Source organism: Rhinolophus sinicus, chromosome 16 (genome assembly GCF_057876585.1).
Source record: "Rhinolophus sinicus isolate RSI-liver-muscle chromosome 16, RSI-T2T, whole genome shotgun sequence".
NCBI classification, from domain to species: domain Eukaryota; kingdom Metazoa; phylum Chordata; class Mammalia; order Chiroptera; family Rhinolophidae; genus Rhinolophus; species Rhinolophus sinicus.
This window is the reverse complement of record NC_142516.1, coordinates 33801579-33814869: the sequence shown is the minus strand read 5'-3', so window position 1 is coordinate 33814869 and position 13291 is coordinate 33801579.

The window sequence follows — 13291 nt, the reverse complement described above, 5'->3', positions numbered from 1 at the left end:
TTAGCTGTGAACAAGCAATTAGCCCCCTCAGAACCTTAGCCTCCTCATCTAAAAGGAGTCTCTCCAGATTCACATTAAATGAGAACAGATATGGAAAGTACCCTCAGACAGGCAGGCCTGTGGTAGATGCTCAGTGAGTATCTGCTGAAGAATAAAACCCTTCCTCTAACTCCTTTACTTCCGAACGTGGCCTGGCTTCTGCCCCCATGTTTACAGTGCTGTTCACCACGCCTACTTCCACCTCTGACTGGGGTCTTGACCTGAATGGATAGATGACCCAGAACCGTGATGTGGCCCCACACTAATTCAAATGTTATTTGCTCTTTGGATTCTGGCAGCCCAGCTGGCTGGCTGCCCTGAACTCTGACCCACCCCCACCCCCCCATACCCCACCCTCACCAGCCTGTGCCAGTGAGGTCCCAGCACACTGGGAACAAACTCTATCCTACACGGCTGGAGCCGCTACAGATGTCTCACCCCAGAGACATCTTAAAACTGAGGAGGGAGATAAACAGCTCACTCAAATAAACAGACGGGTCTGGCTTTACAATGAAACAGAGAAAAACTGCGCAGCAATATTCCACTGTCTGATTTAAGTGGTGTTCTAGCCCGGGTGCTGAAGTGGGCTCTTCGTGGATGCAGCAGAGAAGATGAACCCCACCCCCCCATAGTAAAAGGAGACGAACCTTGGAAAGGAAGTAGCACTTTAAAAAGGGGGATTCTTTACAAACTTCCTAGGGCTGGGGGAAAGAAACAAGGGGGTGCACAGGGGAAAAAATGGAGGGGGGGAGGCCCTAGGAGCTTTACCAGTTGGAAGTCTGTGTGCCTCCCTGACCCTTGATATATTTCAGTGTCAGAAACTGCTGACCGTACCCTTTCTCTTTAAGTTAGCACATTTTGTTGGCTTCCTAGTTGTAGGTGTTAGGTTATTCTTTCCTAGTTTCCTGTCTCTGTTCATTTTCCTCCCTTTAACACACTTATGCCTGGGTCCACATTCTTAGTAATAATGAAGTTAAAATGTCGTGTTGTCAGGGCTTTCAGCAAAAAAAAAAAAAAAAAAAAAAAAAAAAACACACAAAAAAACTTGCACTAGGAGGGGAAGATAAATGCAAGCTGAACCCCATGAAAGCTGGGAAACTCCATCAGCTTTTCCAGTTTCTCTCCAGCCTCCATGTCCCCAAGGAACTCATTGTCCCTAAAGAAAGCTGTTAGTGTGCACAGCCTAATGAGACCCTCCAGTCACCGGAACGGGGAGACTCAATGGGGCATCAGTTTCTGCACACTTGGCAATAGGCTGCTGAAACACCTGGTCCTTTTACTCGCCTCACCCCCACCCCCACCCCAGGCTCCAGTCAGGGTGGCACTGGCTCCTCCAACCTTAGCCCTGAGGAGTCAGAGAACTTGTCTGCTGGGTTCTAGCCACCAGCTGGGACTCCTGCTCCCATCCAGGGGACACTGTGTCAGTTTCATCCTTGACAAAGGACTTTGGAGAGGTCTTCCTGGTGAAAAGGAGTTTTTCATGAAAGCCAAGGTAAAGACTCTAACAGGGATCCACTTTTATTTCTGAAATAAGGAATTATTCCCTGATTATGGTAGGGAGGACACGTGACTTGCCATAGCAACCCCCACTTAAACATGAATTCACCCCCGTAGACGAAACTCATTCAGTTGCGACTCACATTTCCTCTGACGGAAACCACTTGGAAGCCCAATCCTGCACACAGAGAAGGAGCTGTGTAGCAGCCTTCATCTTCCAGTGGAAACTCATTCCCCTGGGAGCACCACATGGCTCCCCTGCTTAGGCAGCTTCCTCTTGTTATGGCACCAGACCATCTACCTCCACAGAATATGCATGAGTTCTAGTCAATACTTCGTAAATCTCAGGAGTCAATGCATCCACCCAGTGATGCTGTGATTCCAGAGTGACTAGCTCACAACTCTCGGCAGGGTGAGGGGACTCAACAAAAGGAATACAATTTTAATCTCTACAGAAAGCATCTTTCTCTATTATAGTTTTTTTTACTGTGAATTAAACAGTGGGTGTTCAGGACTCCTTTACAGCTGCTGTAAGCTGGACAGTGAGAGTCTTTCCTTGCAGAGGCAGGCCTCCTTGGCTGAAGATAAGTCTCTGGACTGGCATGGATGCTCCCAGGTCCTCATTCCTCCCTGTGAGCATGTTAAGGGGAAACCAGCCAGCCTCTGCAGTGAGGCCCAGCTCCTCTGCTCTCCTCTTTCCCCCAAACTGCAGCACTGGCTTCAAAACAACTTAGAAGCGGAGTGGTCATGGTAGAAGTAAGACTGCAGATTGGCCTTTGCATTTAAGCTGCATGCTAGAAGAGATGAGAGGAGCACGTACCAGCCTGAGGCTGGGTGACTACTTCACGTCAGTTGAGTTCTGAACGTACCAGTTTTCTGGGTTCTCTTCTTATATTAAACATGACCCCAAATCTACCCCCTCCTGCTTTCCCGAAATTGTTTGGGGGATCCACAGGAGAGAGAGGCCCTTGTAGTCTCAAGTAAACAAACTTATATGTTGCATTTGAAAAGTGACTTAAGGGTACATTTTGGAAACCAGGGAAATAACAGGAAACAAAGATAAAAATATATATCTGAAAAGAGATTCAGATACATATTTAGAAAGAAGAGGAATCACAGCATTCCTTCAGAAGAAGGAAGGGGGTATGGCACTGAGGCAGTAAAACATGACATATATTTGTGTTCATTGAGTATTTAACTTTTAGGACACATGACATGGAGTCCTTCTGAATCCTGGAGTGCTGGGCTCCTCACCACAGCATAGGAGGCGCCTTGGGAGGAGACACAGCCTCCAATGGCTGCAGCAGTGATGCTGAGCAGAGAAGAAAGCAAGACCCTCCCATCCAGGGGCTCACAGCTCAGACGGGGAAACGCTCTAAAACAGAAGTACAAATGTCTGCCAGGAGATTCGACCCTGGCTGTGCATCAGAATCTCTGGAGATATGGCAGAAAAACAGTCACGCTTGAGTCCCACCCAGGCTTCTGAATCTGAATCTCTAGCTCAGATGTTACCTCTACGATCAAACTTTCCTGAAGCCTCCACACAACCCAATTCCTTCACCTGGGTACCTGTACATACTTCTGTGCTGGGGTGCTTTTCTTTTTCTCACCCCCCTCCTTCCCTATGTGTCCACTTGTCCTCTGGGTCCCACTGGACTCTGAGTCTGGTGAGTCTGGGAAATACCCATCATATGACTAGATGTTTTGTTTTTTTCCCCAGAAAGTGGCTGGATATTCTAAATTAAAGTTCATAGTTCAGTTTTGACTTTAATGGTTGGCCTTATAGGTGAAATTTCCTCTTTAATTGGAATCCGACATCCCATATATCTTTCTAGCATTTAGAAGCAAATTTCCTAAGACTGTTGCTATACACCCTGAGATAGACTCATTAGTCTAGGTGGTGACGATGGCCTAAATCCTTTTCAGCAGCAGGACTGAAAGATGAGCCTAGGGAAGGGGACAGCTGCCCGGTTGTAACTTTCTCAGCCAGTGACTCACCTGCAGCAGCCACATGACAGGAAGGCCCAGGCAGTAGGTGGGACATGTGAGTGTCACCCAATTGCCAATTTTCACATTTCAGAAAGACTAGAAATGAGAAAACAGACTATGATAAGCCCTAAAACTATGTCACATCTCCTCTCTCCATATAGCTTATTGTCAATTGCTAATGTCATCAGCTGTGTCAACCGGCAGTGATGTACACTGTTTCTTCTCAAAACCCCTCTAGTAGCAAATGTCCCATGAGGTCACCTGCTCACTCAGCTGAGTCAGAAGCCCAGAATTCTGGAAATGTAAAGCTGACAGAGATCTTCCTAATAACAGGAGAACTGTTAACATTTCTTGAGTGCCTACTATGAGCCAGTGATTTCATATGTTGTATTTTGTTTACTCCTCACACTAACCCTGACATGTAGGTTTCATTGTTCTCATATTTTAGATGAGGGGAAAAAGAACCAGGCTTGGGAAAGTGAAGTGATCGGTCCAAGGTTACATATCTAGTAACCCAGATCTATAAAAGCCTCTGTTTCTCAAAGTAGGGCTTGTGCACAATGCAGCATGCCCAGAGTCACAAGAAGCCATATGGTTAAACACAGCATATCTGCCATGAGGAATATTCTGGCAGAAAGATTTAAAGGCAGAACCATAAACCCAAACAAAACTTAGAAATGGCGCCCCAAGTGGAAGATGGGGGAATGGCTTATCATCAAAGAGCAAAAAGTAGTGACTGCGTTTTGCCGCGAAGCTCAATTTCAATATCCATCTTTGGAGGAATATAAATCGTATAAGCCCATGGGTTGCCAAGACACTCCCCACCTGACTGATGCTCTCAGGGGGTTTCCGAAGCTGTCCAATGTGTAGCTAAGGATCTATCACTGAATGAATGAGCCAGTGGCAAGCTCATCCTTCCCCAACTGTCTCGCTGCTGCCACACCCCATCTCGTCTCACCCCCTTGTATCACTGCAGAACTTACTTCCCCTAAGGCCTAGGTATCTTTTTTATAAATAGACTCAGAATCATCTTTGAGGTGGTGACAATCATCAAAGACCTGATTCTAAGCTAGGAAGGCCAGCCTATACTCTGCAGACGCTTGAACTCCTCCGGAGAAATTAATCAGTGAATTCTGAAAAGGATGAAAGGTAGGACTCTATATAGGCCCTCAGCCCAACTGACGTAGGTCCAACATTGCTTGGCATCCTGACATCATTTGAAGTTCATAGGTATAGCCAAGAAAACCACTGAATACAACAAAGAAGGACACGATCTGGTTGGGCTATGGAAAGGGACCCAGACCTGGAGGAAACACAAGTGGCACCATGTCTACAAGCACACAGCAGCCAGCCTGCACCGTGCTCACCTCCCCAAACACACCTGCTCCCCGGCCCCACTGCCATTCCCTTTGACTGGGAGGCTCTCTTCCCTGCTCATTGCCTGGCTAATCTTACTCAGCCTTTAGGCCTCAGCTTCAATGCCACTTCTTCCAGGAAGATTTCCCTGATTTCTTTCAGCCTAGCATCTTCCTGTTTACTCCCATAACACCCCACATTTCTGCCTTCTTAGCATTATGATTGCCTATGTATTATACTTGTGTGCTAGTGCCACAAGAACGTGCATCCCAGAGACAATGCCCAGCACATAGTTGCTGCTCTCTGAATGTCTTCCGAATAAATGAAAATTAAAGATGCATAAGTCCCCAAGGATGCCCACTGGACCACAGGAATACACTTTCCTGGCAACTCAGCAACCTGAAAGTCCATAGCAGTAAAGGGCTGCTTTTGAGAGTGCTGAGAAGAGAGAAGAACCCATCCAAACAACTGGGCATCTCCCACATGCACTGGGGATACAGAGATAAAGCAGAAAAGATTTTTCCACTGGGGAAGCTCAGTCTAATGAGGGAGACTATTAGGGACACAATAGCAAGGACAAATTGCTTCAGTACAAAGCTGAAATGGAGACAAATGTGAAAACCAAACTGGGTGAGCAATTCCATTGCTTATATCCTAATCTTATTGCTCTAGAAATTCTCAGTAGACAAAGATTTTAAGAGGAAATAATCACGAGAACTTTGATACCTATAGTAAGGTGTTCATTTGTAAGATGACTGAGAATCAACAAAAGTTTTTCATATATACCATTTTATTTCACTTTTCTCATGCATCAAATATTTGGGAGGTGCTTCTTATACTACACTGCCATTTAGTATTAGGCTAGTTGGGAGGGGTCGAAGATGACTGCCTTCAAGGAGCTTGGAGTCGAGTGACGGAGCTACTAGTAACAATAATTCAAGACAGATAGATATACACGCAAGTGCTGGGTAAGTCAGGATTGTTTCTGTCGTAAGACTCAATCTGGCTAACTAACCAAGGAAATGTATTTCTCACGTGCCTAAAATGCCTAGGGGAATCTTTAAAACCCAGGTTCAGCTTTATCCAGGGGCTTGAATACTGTGTACCTGTCATTTCTCTCAGTCTCTTGGCTTTGCCTTAGGCTAGGCTGGCATCACTCTCGGGTTCCATCATGGTAGCCGCTCACAATGTCAGATTCATATCATCCAAGGTCTGATTTGAACTGAGAATAGAGCTTCTCTTCTCCCACAAGTTTGAATGAAAATCAGGGTCTGATTGTCTCTGGCCTGAGTGATGACCATATACCCTACCATGACCCAATTACTGAGCCATGGGAACGGAATTAGCTGACTGGTAACACTAGGTCACATGCCTCTGCCCCCAAGTGGTGTGGGGATCAAGCCCACCCAAACCACATGGACTGAAAGGAGAATGAATTTTGAGCAGCCAAGTATCAGAAAAGATAGTCTGATAAAATGCTTGAGACCTAGTCCCCACAACAGCTTTGTGTTTCCACCCATTTTACAAATGAGAAAAATGAGGCTAATAACAGCAAGAACAGGACTAGAAGCTGGTCTTCTGACTTAGTCCTGTGCTCCCTCTATTTGTGTTTGTCGGGAGCACTGTTAGAATTTGGGATGGGACAATTCTGAGACTGTCCCAAGCATTATGAGATGTTTTACATCCATGGTTCTAATACCAGTGACACCTGTCTCCCATCACTGTGACAAAATGCTCACACATATTTTTAAAGGTCCACTTGGGGTGGGGGAGCAGCACCTCTCTCATTTAAGAAAAGCTGAATGTTACCTAAGTGAACCTCATTATCAGGAATCTCATTCTTCTCGGGGTTTCTAAATGTAAGCTCTAATATTCGGCTTTAGAGGTAGTGTGAACTTTTGATTGGACATGCCTTAGAGATCATCTAGTCCAAACCCCCTTGAGCCAGTAGTTCTCACCTGGGGGAGAAGGGTTGAGCACGGGTGGGAAGGAAGAAGGTGGGCAGGAATGCACCTGGAAGGTGAGAGTGAAGGGCTGGAGGTGGTAGGTCTCAGTTTCCCATGAATGACCCACTTCTTCAGATAGATGAAACCATGGAATTAACACATTTTTATAACTGTTTCTTAGGAAAGACACTACTATCTTCTGTTATTTGAGTAAGATAAGAAATTACGGCTTGTGAGAGGTAGAGCATTCAATTCTGGATACTACAAACTAAGAGAGATATTGCCAAACTCAGATGCACTCTGATGGAGCAAATAGGATAGATGGGAATTTGAAACCAGCTCATCACACGAAGAACATCTAAAGGAACAAGCAAAGTTACACCCATGAAAATACTCAAAATGAGACAAGAAATCGGCCTAAGATACCGAAGACAATCACCCAGGAGTACACTTAGAATAATTCTATATGGCCCAGATGGGCAGAACCAGGTCTGATAGAGGAACAGAAAACCTTTGAACAATGAGAGATGTCTAATAAAAGAAAGAGCCATCTTGTAAGATAGTAAGCTCCCCACCGCTGGAGGTATCCAAGTACACCCTGAGATGTTGAAGTGGGTTTGAAACTCAGTCTCTCAAACATTCTGAAGCAACACAAAACGGATGACGTTTCAGCGCCCACACACTGCTAACAGAGACTACATAGGGAAAGTGGGTTGTAAGTTATACCCAGTTTCTATTAGAATAACTGTAGGGTAAAGACCCCTTCCTCTCCCATTCCAGAAAGCCAATCACAGTGTGAGAGACATTATGGTAGGATAATTTTGAATCTGTTCTAAATTATAAAAAAAGGAAATATTTAACCAACTTTATTCATACTTTATTGATAATGCAATACTTTTGTCAAAATAAGGAATCTCTTGGTAAAGAACTGCTGGCCTAAGGGGTTACACTAGGTGATCACTGAAATTTGTCCAACCAACAGCTGTGTTTCACCTAAAACTCCATGGGCTAGATAGAATGCCTAGAGGGTGTTTGGCAATCTAGTCACAGGAGTTAGGGCAAGTATGGCATGTACTGTGGTGCTTCTAACTATCTCATGGCTCATAAATGGAGGCCCACGAAAGTCCAAAGGTTAAAATGAAGTGGACTCTATGTGTCACACAAAACGGCCTGAAGAAGTGGTGGCAAGTTTTACAAAGCAGTTGTGACCTTGCTATACCTCTCCCTTATCTGAAGAAATTCCAGTTGAGGCAGCTGTCTTTGTAAACAATGATGTCTGTCCATTAGCAGAGCTCTGACCTAGAAAAGACATTTGGCATTACCAGCCTCTAGCAAGGAAACCATTTTATTAGGTTGGTGCAAAAGTAATTGCAGTTTAAAAGGTTAAAAAAAAATAGCAGAAACCGCAATTACTTTTGCACACACCTAATAAATCAGAAATGCTGCGAGATTGCGGGAAGCCAGATCAGGTATTTCAGAGGCTAGAAAACGCCCATGTGGCCTGGAAATGCCATCATAAGGTCCTCTCTTTGATCTCCAAAGCCACTGGAGCTGAGCTAGACAGCCATTGTGTATTTTCATGACATTAAATCCTTGGGAGCAAAAATGTTGTTCTAGTTCATACTGTAGGATTTGCCATGAATTCTAGGACACTACTTTGGTAAATTGCCCAAAAAATGGATGTTTCTGTGGGACACCAAGGGCATTAGAGACTGTTGGGATCAATGTACAGGCACGTGTTAAAGTGGGACTTGGTGTTTGTTAGGAGGCCCCGAGTGTGGCTGCGCCTTATTCTTTTTCTCACCAGGAAACAAATATATACCTCACTGCCACCGACTACCCCTTCACATCACCAAGGTCATTTTTTTCACTATTCAGAATGAAGTAGTGTCCTTGCTGCTTAGTTGCAAGGGCTCATGGGAGCAAACATTCTTCCTCAGAGATCTATAACCTGCTGGATGATGCTGTCCCCAGCCTTGTTGCTATTGGCTGGAGTCTCTTTTTAGCCTCCCGCTGCAGCCCCACAATCATCAACACTTCTTTGTGTTATTCACCTTCCTGCAAATTAAAGCAGAAGTGTTGCGCGACTCTCACGTGCTTACTATAAAACTGAGCAAAATGAATATTCACCCTCATGCATTCAAAAACTATTTATTGAACACCACTATGTATTTACGTGGTATCTCAGGTTGATTTTACTTAATCTGAAAAACATCTTGTTTGTAGATGGATTACCTTTCTATTATATTATTTACCATATAGTCCAAATAAATGTAGAGGCAGAGACTCCATAAAAATTATAAAAATGGAGGTGACATATCCCAGAATTCTACAGTCAACCTTTTTTTTCTTTCTCTTCTCACTCCACACTTCTCCCTGAAGTACGAAATGCCATTTCATGATTATAATTACCACCTAAGCCTACCTCATCAGTCCATGTATCGGTGCTGTTATGTCCAACGACTAACCAGTCATCTTCAGAAGTCTGGCAAGAAACCAGATTCATGATATTCCAGACCAGAATTCATCATTTGACAACCTCTGACCCCTCCTTCTCGCCTTTCCCCCAGCTCCTTCCCCAACCAACAAACCAGTTTTCCTCCGTATACTCCCAGTCTTAGCTGGTGGCACCACCATCTGCCTACCAGAAACATTGCTGTCCCACTGGACTTTTTTTCCTTCACCCTCCACATTAAATCAGACAACAAGTCCTATTAATTGAACCTCCCAGAGAGTCCTCATAACTCGTTTTTTCCCTTTCATTCCCACAGCCCAGCCACCAGTGAGGTCTCAGCTCCTTTCCCCTGGACTATTTCTCTGATTGGTGTCTTGGCCTCTAGCTAATAACCTCTGTGTGATCTTCCTAAAACACCAATCCCATCACGTCACCTTCCACTTGTCCCCACCTCCCCCACGCCCCAGCCCACTCAAAATGCTTCAAGCTTTCCTCACCACCTGTGGAGTAAAATCCAGGAGGGCTCGGATCCCTAGACTTTCTCTCCCACCCCCTACATGTAACCTGAGCCTTACATTTACCCATCTTTAATAATCCCCATATGGTATAGTAGTTTTTGTCATCACATTTTTGTTCTTGTTTCCTCTGCTTGAAATTTTTTCCCACTTCATCCATCTGGTAAATTCTTATTTGTGCTACAAAACCCACTGAAGTGCAGCCTCTTCCTGGAAGCCTTTCCTGACTCTCCTGCTCCTTTTTTGTCTCTGCATCTTAAACTGGCATCTGCTATTCTTATCCCCCTCTTGTCACTGGGGAGCCTCTAGTAAGTTGCGAGCTTCTTGAGGGCAGGGATTGTGTCTGAGTTTTCTCTGCCTCCTTGGTTCTGGGTATTGTACCTGGCACACAGTAGGATCAAATAACTTACAAAGTGTAGAGGGACATTCTCAACTAGACTCTAAAGGGGAGGGAAGGAAAGCAGTGAGACATATATATTTTTTTGAACTATCAATAATTTCTCTAGTCCTTTAAAGATGGAGGTTTGGATTCACTACCGAGGGCACACTTTGTTCCTCTGTTTCTGGAAATTTTTAATGGTCCTTTACGCAAAAGTGAAGCTATGCTTCTCAATTGCAATAGAGAGCTTCTAGAGACAGCTAAGAGGTTTTGCATAAAAATACAAAAAGTAGTCTTTATTGATGATGGAGAGCCACCCCCCAAGATTGCTGTGGTGTTGAGAGCCTGGTTATAGACTGAGAGTGAGGAGGATGTGGGGTGTTTCCCGGGGTGTTGGTGGAATAAGGGTCTGGATCACATAGGCAGGAATTTGGCAAGGGCACTCATTTCGTAGGGACACAACCTGGCCCAGCAGCAAGGCCACAGGTTGGTGGTAAAGGGAGGGATAGCCAGGAGTGGATCCCTATGGGAGAACATGGCCAACGAAACTGAAAAAAGACACATGTGATGTCCAGTTTTAAGGTCTCCCCACTGAGTCCTTGTGTCATTCCCTCTATTACCCTCTTCTTCAGTAAAGCTTTAAGAAAGCCCCATCTCTGTTGAACTTTGGGGAATTAATACAGCAGCCAGTATCCACTGTCACAGAATGAACAGAAAGACCACCAAAATAATCTAAAATGGAGGCAGAGTTGATGACCCCCCAGGCAAAGGAGAACCATGTTCCTTAAAAAAAGTCATTGAGTTTCCCCTCAGCTGAAAGTGAAAGGGACAGATATAATATGGAGAAGGGGAAGTTTTCCCCCAAAGTTCTGATTGGTTCAATGGATTTTAAAGTCTCTCTTGAGAATGGTTACTTTTCTGGCTTAGAATCATTGAGGCACAGGTGCAGTTCTCAGACAGGTCTGGAAGGTACATTCAAGTTTGAGAGGTTTCAGTATTGGTGGGTGAATTGAATGGGCATGCTTGAGACTTGGTGAAGTTTTTATTGGAGTGAAACAGTACACAAGTAGCTTACAACAGTCTGAATGTTCACACAGATAGAAAGTGGTCATAGTTTGAGGCCAAAGTAAAGAGCAACAACCAGGGTGAATTTTGAAACGTGTATATGTTCCTGAGAGATTCCTGGGGCACCCTGGAGAGGCCTGCCTGGTAGAATATTAGGGACTCAGATGATGGATATTTGGCTATTAAAGGAGAAAGACACCTGAGCCTGGAACAACTAGGTCCATCAGGGTTATCTAAGTGTTACAATCACCCTAAAAATAATCTTTAAACCCAGTTTGCCCTACAATTAGTAATAGTAACTCTAACCTTCATATTGGTTGAACTCAGGGGAAAACATCATATCGGAGTTAGAGGTGGGGAGTTGGAGCTATTCTGCATGAAGACAATCGTGCCCTGAGTTACACACCAAAAGCCACAGATGCTGGTTTTGTCTATTTAAGCAATGCAAGGTTTCGGTGACTTTTTTTTAGAAATCATTATCATTTCCTTTCTATGAAAAATTACCACAGAGGTATTGTTCATTTTTTTTTCAATGCAGTTGAAATTGTACATGGTAGGGAAGTTTTTAATTAGTTCATTCTGAGCGGGAACTGTGTGTGCTCACTGCAGCAGGATCCTAATAAATTACTTCATCATCGCAACTGGAGGCTTTGTGTCGGAAAATACTCATTAGTTTGCACCAGCAGCCAGCGGCTTCCCGTGAAAGGCCTTAGAAACTTGCTGCGGTAGGTGTAGTTCAAGTTGCTCACAGCAGAACTTCTGGGGCTGTGGAAACAAACAACTTGGGTGGTGAGGGAAGCCAGTGGATCTGAGCTTTGGTGTCTGGGGACAAAAGAACTCTTGGAAACTCCAGGCCAGTCGCCTTTGTCCAGTCCACTTTCCTGACCACAAAGCTCTTCTCCCACTCTCAAAAGGCTTTTTTCCCCCTCAAACCACCCCAATGTCATTTTTTAAGTGTGGAGAAATCAAATGCTTGGAAATACTTGTCCCAGACTAGTCAGAAAATGTTTATACTGTTCTTTTTAGATAGATGATAGATAGATAATTAGATAATACACAGATACATAAATAGATACATAGATAGACACACAGAGATAGATATATAAAATGAGTGGGCGAAATGTTATTAGCTCAGCTGGCAAGGCAGTTCCTCTCAGAGGTAGCAAACGATTTGATATGTAGGTAAGTCACTTGGAGTACCAGGTGAGACTCCACAAGATATGCTCTTATGAAAAAAGATGTGCCCTCAATTGCTTTCTAAGGAGAGAATGTCTTGCTGATTTCAGGGTTCTAATATTGTAGCCTGATGTTCTGATAAACAAGTTTGGGTGATTGCTGAGGTACAATTGTTCTGCAAAATAAAGAGGTGAGAATTTGAAACTGGGAATAGAGGATTCAGGGAGCGGTATGAACCAATGAAGCCAGGCTTGGTAGGCAAGAAAGGAAAGAAAGAAAAATGTGTATCTTAGCAGAGCAGGAGAGCTGAGATGTCTAAGGAGGCTTCTGAAGCTATTTGCTGTAGGATATGCACAGTAAACTCCTCCCTCCATCTGCCCTGGAAAACTGTGTCCCAGCAGCAGATCCTGAGGCCCTGGTTCCTGCGCAAGGGGCTTATTAAGGAGGCGCTCTCATGGGAGACAGTAAGGGAGCCTGGGAAACGAGACAGGGGAGGAAAAGTCGGGTGAAAATGCAATCCAGGCAGTCCTTGGGCCTGATCCTACAGGGGGTCTCTGGAGTGTAAGTAAGTACAGCTCCGCGTTGTCCCCACTGGAGCTGGGATTCTGCACTCCCACACCTGTCAGTCACTGGTGACGTATGAGGTGGAGGATCAAGCACTTCTGGCTCTGTTATGGAGGCAACATGGCTCCAGTAGCCTGAGGGCAGTCTATTAGAGAACTCACGGTGTTCTCTGAAGAAGTGTTGCACAGGGGGGCAGAGCACAATATCGCAAAGGGGATCTGAGAGAACATTGCTATTGGCCACTGTAAAAATGTTTAATAAAGTCTAGCTTTGCTCACCAATGCGTGTGTATGAGTCGGTTATTCATAGT